Source organism: Equus caballus, chromosome 4 (genome assembly GCF_041296265.1).
Source record: "Equus caballus isolate H_3958 breed thoroughbred chromosome 4, TB-T2T, whole genome shotgun sequence".
Taxonomy (NCBI): Eukaryota; Metazoa; Chordata; class Mammalia; order Perissodactyla; family Equidae; genus Equus; species Equus caballus.
In genome coordinates this window covers 46,196,071-46,207,077 of record NC_091687.1, presented here as the reverse complement: position 1 = coordinate 46,207,077, position 11,007 = coordinate 46,196,071, and the positions used below count along the sequence as shown (strand labels likewise).

General features: G+C 39.1%; 1 long non-coding RNA gene across 1 annotated transcript in view; it reads right to left on the bottom strand.

The window, feature by feature from the left end:
• Positions 1-2,641: 2,641 nt before the first annotated feature.
• LOC111773176 (uncharacterized) overlaps positions 2,642-11,007 on the bottom strand; it is a 76,165-nt gene continuing 67,799 nt past the window's right edge. The window contains exons 3-5 of the long non-coding RNA XR_011437819.1: positions 7,988-8,031; positions 4,959-7,791; positions 2,642-4,204 (exon numbers count right to left, since the gene is read on the bottom strand). This is a non-coding gene — a long non-coding RNA (uncharacterized lncRNA). The remainder of the gene's footprint in view (positions 4,205-4,958; positions 7,792-7,987; positions 8,032-11,007) is intronic.

The window sequence follows — 11,007 nt, the reverse complement described above, 5'->3', positions numbered from 1 at the left end:
GTGAGTGTTATCTGAGACCAATCTTCGGGCATTTTTGAGCCCCTCCTTCCCCTGAAGAATTTTGCTGAAAATAAATAATGCACAAGAATATGCATCTTTTTGAATGTTTTCCCTGAACACCTACTACATCTTTTATGATCCAGGTTTTTAAACTATGCTATTTTATTGAATCTTTACAGCAACTCTATAACATCTATTTAATTATCCCAATTTCACTGACAAAACTGGCAGTTTTCTTGTTAATGAGTAACAACCAGCCTCCGAAACCCACGGTCTTCCACGCTGCCATGCTGATGGAGCTTTGCTCCCTGTCAAACAGCAGCTGTGCCTAGAATATGAGGGAGGGCTTGAAAGTGGTTTTCTTTTTCAAACCCTCTCCACTCATCAATGTTCTGTCAAGAATTCTGGGAAAACTATAATCCAGGTCTTCCAAGAAGGATTGCTGACCCCTGGGGTTTCAAGACCTTTATTCCAAAGGAGATTTTGGGAACAAAAGTTTTAAGGAACTCGATTTCCTGATCAGATCCTCAGCTTTCACATACAGTCTGTTCTTTCCTAAAATTGCCCTGCGAGAGAACACACCTGCAGTTATAGCTACTAGGTTTTCCTTTCCCCACCTCACTCCCCTTTGACAGTTTTCTTTTCCCATTTTATAAAGGAAAAGCACACCTCCCACTAGGACCTTACCTCCATATGGAGTATGTCTCAGGGGATAATTTGAAATACTGCTCTTCAACGAGCAGTATTTCATTTCATTATCTCTAATTAATTATGTCTAATTAAGACACCCTATGTTCCCCTTCCCATGGAACATACACGGAGACATGACTCCTCTCATTAAGAAATGAGTTTTTAATAACTTTTTTACGTTTTGCAATAATAATGTACCAAAAATTAATATGTTTACTTTGGTTTTATAAATTACTAGTTAATAAAAATATTATAATTCAAAAGAAAAAAACATTCTAACTCACAGAGCTTACAAAATTGGGGAAAAAATAATTCCAATTTATGAGCATATTTCAGTACCAGAGAAATATGATAGGATGATCCAAAAAACCTGTCAAAAATATATGTATTTTATTGGGATGAAATTATGTGGGGGAACTGAGAAAAAACAACGTAAAATGACTGACTCTTTTTTTTTTTTTAAAGATTTTATTTTTTTTCCTTTTTCTCCCCAAAGGCCCCTGGTACGTAGTTGTATATTCTTTGTTGTGGGTCCTTCTAGTTGTGGCATGCGGGACGCTGCCTCAGCGTTGTTTGATGAACAGTGCCATGTTCGCGCCCAGGATTCGAACTGACGAAACACTGGGCCGCCTGCAGCGGAGCGCGCGAACTTAACCACTCGGACACAGGGCCAGCCCCTGACTGACTCTTAAAGAAGAATTTGTTCTAGTAATTTTAAAAGGATGGTGGTGTGTATCAAATCATCTTGTGATTTACTAGCTTCCACAGGATACATTTAAAAGTGACTAGTGTAATAGTTTTGTTTTTAAAAGAACATAATTTTAAGGCTAGTTCAGGTCTTCACAAAACACCATATTGATTTGCCATTCTTTTCTTTTTCTTTTTTTTTTTTTTTTTTGAGGAAGATTGGCCCTGAGCTAACGTCTGCCACCAATCCTCCTCTTTTTGCTGAGGAAGATTGGCTCTGAGCTAACATTTGGGCCCATCTTCCTCTATTTTATATGTGGGACACCTGCCACAGCATGGCTTGATAAGCAGTGCATAGGTCTGCACCCAGGATCTGACCCTGTGAACCCCGGGCCAGCGAAGTGGAACGTGTGAACTTAACCACTCTGCCACCAGGCTGGCCCCTGATTTGCTATTCTTGACAGATAATGAGAGCAGAACTAGGACACGTGAGGATGAGTACGAAAGGCCAATATTCAGACTATAATGAATGCAAGTAGTTGGGATAATTTCCTCTTCTACAAACCCGTTATATTCATTTCATGAAAAATGTGTTCACATTACACTATTTCCTCTTCTTGTTAATATCTTTGTCATGTGAGAAGATATCAGCATTTTAGTGATTTAGTTACTTAAACTCTTCTGATAATCTCTGTTCCTTGATCGACCCTTCCACTTCACCTCTTCTCTTCTAGTTACAAGAACTGAGGATAGGAATTGTCAGCAAATCAAGTTACAGACTGCTGGAAAGGTTATTGTGCCAGGAACTGCTATTATCTTTCTGACAAAAATTATAACAAGCACGCAAAAAAGGTGCAGCCGGAATTCATTAATAACCGACCACTCAGAAACAGAGGATACCACAGTGCAGATTTTAGAAACAAAAGAAATGGCTGATTTTCAAAGAAAGGCCATAATTCATGTTCAGAATTGATTTTCCTAGCCTTTTTGCTGAGACTGCCAATAAATGAAATGGCTATTTAATTCGGCAATGGTTGGGGTAATATGATGTATGTCAACTAGGAAATTAAAAGATGCTTCATCATTTGCCAGCATTACAAATACTTGCCTGAGCTCTCAACATAAGGCAACCTTGCAATTCAGTTCCATAAAGGTACATCTCAGCCCTGGAAAATTTTTATGGTAGCATGTTCTCACCTGTGTACTTCCCAAAGCACGGACAGAAACACACATGTGTATACATACACACACACGGAAAGCATTGCAATGAGAGGACATGATCTTTAATGGTACTCATTTCACTTTCTGGCATATGTCTACAAACTTAGGCTTTATGGAAAGATATTACTAGATGAGAAAATGGTTTCAAATACACAAATTAGCATTTATTGTAGAATAAAGATTCATATTCTATGACTACAAAGATAATTTTTGCCCAAATTTGTTAAGTGCTATTTACCATGCACTATATATGTTTTACATATCATATCAATTAGGCATCTTGACAACCCTTTGATACAGATACTTTGATTACTTCCGTTTTAAACACAAGGAACCCAGGGCTTAAGGGGCTAATTAAATTGCCAAGGGCCATTTGGCAATAAAGCAGAGTCCCAACCCAAACCCAGGACTGAAAGCTGTTGATCTAAACCTGCTCTGTCCAATATGGTGGGTGCAGCACTTGAAATGAGTCAGCAGAAATTGAACTGTGCTATACGTGGAAAATACACATCAGATTTCAAGGACTTAGAATGTAAAAAGAATGTCAGATATCTCAAGAGTAATGTTTAAATTGATTACATGTTGAAACAACAAAATTCTGGATATATTGGATTAAATTAAAAATATTATCAATTTTTACCTTTTTAAAATTTTCAGTGTGGCCACTAAAAAATTTTAAATTATATATATGATTCGCACTATATTTCTATTGGATAATGCTGATCTAAAGCATGTATAGTGCTATATCTGTATGTATGTATGTATATGTATTTCTTAGTCCAGAAGGATATTAAAGTATTAGAGGATATAAAATATTAGTCCATATTAGTCTGTTTGGGCTGTCATAACAATACCATTGAATAGATGTCTTAAAGAACAGAAATTTATGTTCTGACAGTTCTGGAGGCTAGAAGTCCAAGATGAAGGTGCCAGCATGGTTTTTGGTGAGAAGTCGCTTCCTGGCTTGCGAATGGCCTCCTTTTTGCTGCGTCCTCACATGGCAGAGAGAGAGAGAGAGAACCTGATATCTCTTCCTCTTCTTATAAGGGAACCAGCCCTATTAGATTAGGGCTTCATTCCCTTTATTCCCTCCCAAAGGCCCTATCTCCAAATACCGTCGCAATGGGGTTAGGGCTTCAAACTATGAATTTTGGGTGGGAGAGGGGTCACGAACATTCAGTCCATAACAACTGGTTATCTCTGGATAATTGAATTCTAGGTGATTTTTATTTTCTCCTTTATATTTTCCTGATAATGTTATACAATATATTTCTTTTTCAGTCAGAAAGCACACACATTTTTCCATTTTGCAAAACAAAATTTGACAATATTATTGTGACTAGAAGCAATAGAATCATTCTTCTGGGTCCTTCCTCATGTTATACTTTCATGCTAAAGATAAAAAAGTTTGTCAATATTAGGCGTTTATTTCTTATTTAGTATTCTATTGCTTCAGTGAACATGTCCATGACTCGTAACTTCTAAGTGGCAAGTTGTCCCCAATGTATAGCAGACTCGAGCCGGACCAGGCCACCCGAGGCAGTCAGTGCTCAGGAAGGTCTCCCTTTACCTCCTGGCGAGCCCAGGCCTCCTGATTCTAGTGGCTCTGAAAGAATGAAGAAACAGGAAGGACAGCTAAAGGTGGAGCATGCTGAGGATTCCAGAGAGGAAGTTCAACGCCAATGCATGGGCAGACATAAGAACTGACCTTGCTTATCCTTCACATACTTGAATCATTTATCTCTTTGTATATAAATAAGGGATATTAAAAATACACAAAGGGATACACTTGTGTATACATATAATAGTATATTATTATTTATATGAAACCTGATGAAATTTTCAGCCTCATTTAACCAGTTGTCAAATGACCAGAAAAGCAGCTGGGAGTTACAGACCAAGATATTTTAGGATAATGGGAGGCTAAATGGGAGCGACAGATTAGTTACAAGCATTTGATTCTCAACAGATTTCACACTTCCTTCTCTACCCCCATTCCAATAGCCATGTCTGCTAGCTATTTAATAACGAAGTTTAAATTCTCTTGGACTATTACAGTAGCTGCAGTAGCAATCTTTTAACATAGTGCTTGCTCGTTCAACTCCTATTATAATTTCCAGTGGAATAAAAAATTGCAAAGTCATTCAAATTCATAGACTAAAGATATATCTATAGTGACAAAGTATAGAATAAAATTCATTATCCTGATAAATTGATGAACATGGACAGTCACTCTGAATAATTCGAGCTAAAGGAATTTTTTCTCTCAATCGTTGGATATTTTTGGCCTGATTTATCCACATAATTGCCTGAGCTCTCCATTTCATTTTGCCCATGTCAACACAATGAAGTCTCCGTACCTGATTTTGAAAGCTTCACTATTTCATGTCACGTTAGCAAGAGAGACACACGTAGCAAATTCTGGATGGGTTCTTGTGACAAATGACTTCTATGGTTTGCACGTGTCTCTTCAGTGACAGCTGCCGGGAAGAAACATCACCTCCCAGCTGCACAACTTGATCCTTCTGTCCCTGGTGAATTAGGAGGAATTGAATGTTTGGCTTTAAAGTGGCACTTCGCACTCTTCTCATTGAATATCACAATTGTGCCCGGACGAGAGGAAACAAAAAACCCCATCATTGGCAACTGATGGGAGAGAAAATAGTCCTCTCATTACAGAGATAATAAGCAGGATGTTCCCCTGCAGGCTTTCTTCTTAATTCTCCTTATTGTATTTTATTAAACGATGCAGTTTGAAATTAAGGCTCTGGCAACCTTCGTGCACACTCGGCATAAACAAGCAAACCAGAAACACAGTTCAGAGAGCAAGCATAAGCCCCTCCCCATAGCCATCTGCTTTCTTTTTGTTATGAAACTTCAATTCATCAGCAAAACTCTAAAGAAAATATTTATAGCAGAAGTGTAAGCCTACATTTTGAAGCTGCTCTGAGGCAGGGGTGACAGAATGTTACAAAACTTGGTTAGATTGTGTGATTTACTAACCAATCTAGAAATAGTCGTTTAATCTGCCTCATTGACTCATTCAATCTGTTGTTCACTCCTCCATTCACCCAACAACATTTATTCAAGACCCTCAATGTTTCAGGAACTATGGCAGGTGCCTCTGCTTCCATATCATTAAATGAAGATTATAATGATACCAGCCATGCCTACTTCTCAAACTTGCTGAAAGGACTACTATAGTGTCTATTTTCCACCAAGAAGCCACCAGAAGAAAGTGCAACAGCCATTTAGTCACCTTTGCAAAAAGTTTAAATATGATTATAACTCAGAGGAGATTTTGTTTTATCTGTCCACTGGCACAAAATTTCTGCTAGTTTTCACCCTGGTAAATCTGATCAAATATCTTCCTCTCCCCATTCTTACCTGTTCCTCTTCTCAATGGAGGGAAACCAATAATTCAGGCACTATAAACTTTCTCAATCACATTGAATAAACACACAAATAAACATACCTAAACAATAATACTGGCATGGAATCCAAATTTGCTAAGCAAAATGTCACCCTGAACTTCCTTATCCATTTTCCTCACAATTTATACCCCTCTGATCTGAGACAGCTTATAACCATGGCCCATGAAAGAAGACAGGATCCTGAAGATTTTCAATGAAGAAGTAAAACTTCATTGTGTTCGACAACTAGGTAGGGACAGGATATCTATTTCCACAGCGCATTCTAATCTATCCTTGTAACAAATACAGAATTTGTACCAGTGATAAGAAGCTATAACAAAGAAGGCTAAAATGTGTAGAAATGGCTTAGCAATTAGACAGAAGGGCATGAGGAATCCAATGTTGGAGACTGGGAAAACGGTAATCCATTTTATGCAGTGAGAAAGCATTTGCTATAATTATTTCTTATGGTAATTTGGGGGGCAGACCATGTGCTTCTGAGCCCACTGATTCAGGGGGAGAATCTTGAAAACAAATGTTGGCTGTGTTTGACAAAAGATTACAAGGATGAAATAAGCTCAGGAAAATCTTGGCTGGTTTACAAACAGAAATGAAAGGGATGGGAATGGTTCAGAAATTTGGAGGCTTGCAAATTGAAAAAATGACTACTTCCAGAGCCCAAACAGTAAAACGGGATCTCAAAAGATTCTGCAACATAACCACAGTGAAACTTTCCAATTGGAGGAAATGACTGAGGACACGCATCAGATTAAGTGTGTGAATTTCCCACCTATTATTCAAACATCTTCAGATTGACATAAAGTTGACAGAGAAATACAAGGAAGTGAGAAGCAATGAAACAAAGCAGTTTTAGAACTCTGTCTAGAAAAGAACTTTAGGTATGATTACTAGCACACGGAGCTTACCGGAAGCAAATACATCAGAAGCCTACTATATTTGTGAGGGAACCGTATTGCCAAAGAAACCATGAATCTGCACTTAAACTGACATTTGAGACTTGCAACTCCTGGGTCCCCAGTGTCCTATCAGAAGAAAGGTCACTGAGAAAATTGTGAAGCTCCCGAGGAGGCCATGATCCCCAATACCCACATCAGAGGTGGCAGAGAATAATGGAAAAGAAAGAATATCTCCGAGGGCACAGCTTGCAGCCATGGAGTACAATGGATGAAAGAACTCCTTTCAAGGCTCACAATTAAGGCCTCACCACCCCCAGGTCTAGTGGCGCCTTCACCTCTTCTTCCCAGTGGGATTTCATCTTTGCTGTGTGTCCCTAATCTTCTTCTTTCCAAGTGGGAATGTGTATTGTGGTTGTCCTGCCCCCTTCCACCAGTGTATGTCCAGTGGAGGGGGAAAGTTCATACAGTTTCCTTTCAGTTCATAGATCACCTGATCAAGAAGAATTTCATGCGAACCTGGCAGAGAGGCCCTTGTGTTCCGTAGAGCTTGATATAGTGACTGGATTGGACTCTGGCGTGTCTCCCCTGAGGGTGGGTTGAGATGTCCTTCGTGTGTGAAGAAGGGAAGAATTGGGAATTTGATGACTAGAAGAGCAGACTGTAGAGGTCTAATATTCATGTGTTTCTCTACATTTCCAAGCCCCCATGCACCTAAGTAGGATCACACAACCAGATCATGCAACCAGATCATGCTAGTGGAAGTTGAGAAAAAGGGACATGTAACTTTCCACGTAAATCTTCTCCTGTTGTTTCCATTTCCCAGCTCTGTTGACCCTGGAAGTTACGTGATCCAAATGGTGTAGCTAAAAGATGGAGGGGTATAGTGAGTATAGTTAATAATACTGTATTATATACTTGAAAGTTATTAGAAGAGTAAATCTTAAATATTCTCATTACAAAAAAGAAATGATAATTATATGACATGATGAAGGTGTTAGCTACACTATGGTGGTAATCATTTTCCAATATACAAGTATATCAAATTAACATGTTACATACCTTAAATTTACACAACACTCTATGTCAATTGTATCTCAATAAAGCTGGGAAAAAAAAGATGGAAGAAGGCATCAGATTTTGCACAAGGGAGAAATACAAATTATTTGTAGAGAGTCACTGGGGTTCTGGGGTTTATATGTTATCACAGCGCAGCCTAGATTAGACTAATTACTATATTATGCAATATAAACCCCATCCTCATTCTCCCCACAATATTTTTAGCAAGGTTTATGTTGATGACTAAATTTTTTGGTGTGAACGAATAAGGAAGGATGGGTTTGAAAAGTTTCCCTCAGTGTCTGTGTTAAAGTGAGCTGAAAATATTAAGATATTACGTGCTAAGACAGACGCATTGCAATGAGAAAACAGTTGATGTGTAAGTTACAGTTACCTAACTACCTCTTGGGCTCCCAGTGCTCCTCTCTCTGGATTCAGGAAGCAAATTTCAAAACAACTGCAACAAAATATCCAAACCTCATGCTGGGCCAGGATTTCAACACATCTGGGTATGGCTCATATGACGGTGTGGCAAACTTACAGAAGTGTATTTACTGGGAGTACAAAGGAGCCTCCTAGGAAAGGAGTCATCCTTACGAAGGAGAGATCTGGCCATGACAAAGTTCACTCAACAGCAAAGCCTTAATCATTGAAGGGAGAAGTGTTCTGGGTATAACATCTCATTTTCATTCATTTCTTTCCCTGGCCCAATCTCTAAGCCCTAGGAAAACAGAGGGTTGTAAATAAAACCTAAAACGTATTTAATTTAAACTTCTTCAAGACATTAGGTGTATTGACATAGCTTTGATAACTATGTAACAGAGAATAACACAAAATGAGGGGCAAGGCACTACTGTAACATTGTCACTCTGCCCTCAGCAAAGCTCTGGCACCTTGAAGCACTGCTTGAAGCCAGAGTACCAGGTAGTAGAAGCTGGGAGCAACGGCCGCCACTAGTGCAGTATCAACACGCCCAGCTGGAACAGCAGGATCCAGGAGAAATGGTGGCAGGATCAAGCGGATGGGACTTGGTTTATCATTAGACTTTTCGTGAACATTTATGAAACATTGCCAAGGAATAGTCAGGGTCAGAGAGAGAGGACTTTACCAGGAACTGAATTCTTGGGTGAATGAACGGAGGGTAGAGCCAGAGCTGTCTCATGTATCAGTTAGCTTTTATTACATAAAAAACTCCAAAACTTATTGGCATAATACAAGAACCATTTATTATTTCTCACAAGTCTAGATGGATTGGACAGCTCTGGTGACCTGGGCTGGGCTTGGTTTATTTCATTTGGGCTCACTCATGTGTCTGTGTCAGCGAACAGGTCAGCTGGGGACTTACTAAACTCAGGGGCCTTGGCTGAAATGACTCAGCTTTCCTCCACATGTTTCTCACATCCCTCCAGTGAATTAATCCAAACTTGTCCTCATAGTGGAGGCAGGGTTCCAAATGAGAGAACAAAAGAGCACAAAACTTCTCGAGATCTAGGCTTGGACCTGGAATACCATCAATTCCATCCCATTCTGTAGATCAAAGCAAATCATAGGACCAGGTCATATTTAAGGGGTGCACCTCTTGATGAAAAAATCTGCAAAGTCAACTGCAAGGGAGGCAGATACAGAGAGGGAAACGACTTGGGCCATTTTTGCAATCAACCCACGACATCTGGATTATTGCTTTTATCATATCACTTGTACGGGAGAAACTTGATTTATTCTCCATAAGTTTCCCAGAACTCTAAAGTTGGAAGGATCTTGGTGATCACTGTCTAGTCCAACCTCCTAATTTCAGAGAAGAAATCTGAGATCTAGAGAGGTTATGCAATTCGATTAATTTCTCATAGGTAAAGGAGGACTAGAAATTACTTTTGATTCAGCTCAGAGCTCTTTCTACCACACTGTACTATCCTCTTTCAAGGACACTTTTAAGGTACAACAAAATTTGGTTTTGTTGTCCATTTTTTCACTCACCACATTTGCCATGAAATGATTACCTAGAAAAACACCAGCAGTAGCCAACAAAGACAGTTGGTCTTTCGCCTGTGGTACCCTCACTGAGGTCCTGTCCTGCCCTGCTGGGACTTGCCCTCTGCCCTTGAACCCAAACCCTCTCCCACAGTGAACTTCCATCATCCTAATTATCTGCCCTGTCACATGACTGTCCCTCCCTACAGAACCAACCTGCCCCAGAAGGTCCCAGCATTTGCCCCACAATGTCTATATTTGCCTCAACATTTTATGCTTTTCAGAGAACTGCCCTCACAAACAGTTGCTAATAACCTTAATCTTCCAATTTTCCCTTCCTATTTGGCATAAATAGCTATAATTCTGCCTTCCTCAACTGTAGTTTTTCTCTAGAATCTATATTATGAACCAGAAAATTGAAAGTGCAGTATTTATTTCCCACTTCCGAAGATTATAAACCCATTTTAACTAACAAGCTGTTAGAAACACAGCTGCTCCTTATGTTTTTAACTTGATCAAGAGGAAGAAAGCAAGAGGGAAGGTACAGCTTTCTGGTGATATAATCTTTATCCCCTTTTAGGGGTTGGGGTTTGAGGGTAAGGTAGTGGGTCAAGAATATCAGGTGCCATCGCTTTCTTGGGGACAAGCAGGCGTTGAAGTGACTTGTTACTGAAAGGGCCCAATGCCTGTACACAGAGCATGACAATAGGAAGAAAAGCTTCATATTTTCAGTCATTCTTATGATTTATCTGTTTTTATGGGCATCCCAGCATAGTCCACTTCATTAGCCGTTATAGAGATTTTAATTCTTGAGTTAATTCTGTGTTCATTCATCAGAATGAATATTAATCTCTTTCTAATGTAATTTTTAATTAAATATAGCATCACCATTATGACACCCAAAAGATCTAAGTAGAGTTTGAAAGAGAACACAGACACTATCACAATAAAAAATCAGAAAATTCTGCTCGCATTCTTTTTGAAAGGCTGATCACCTATGAAGTAATGAGAAAAAATTGTGAGATAATGTAGGACAGATCTAATTAAGATAATGA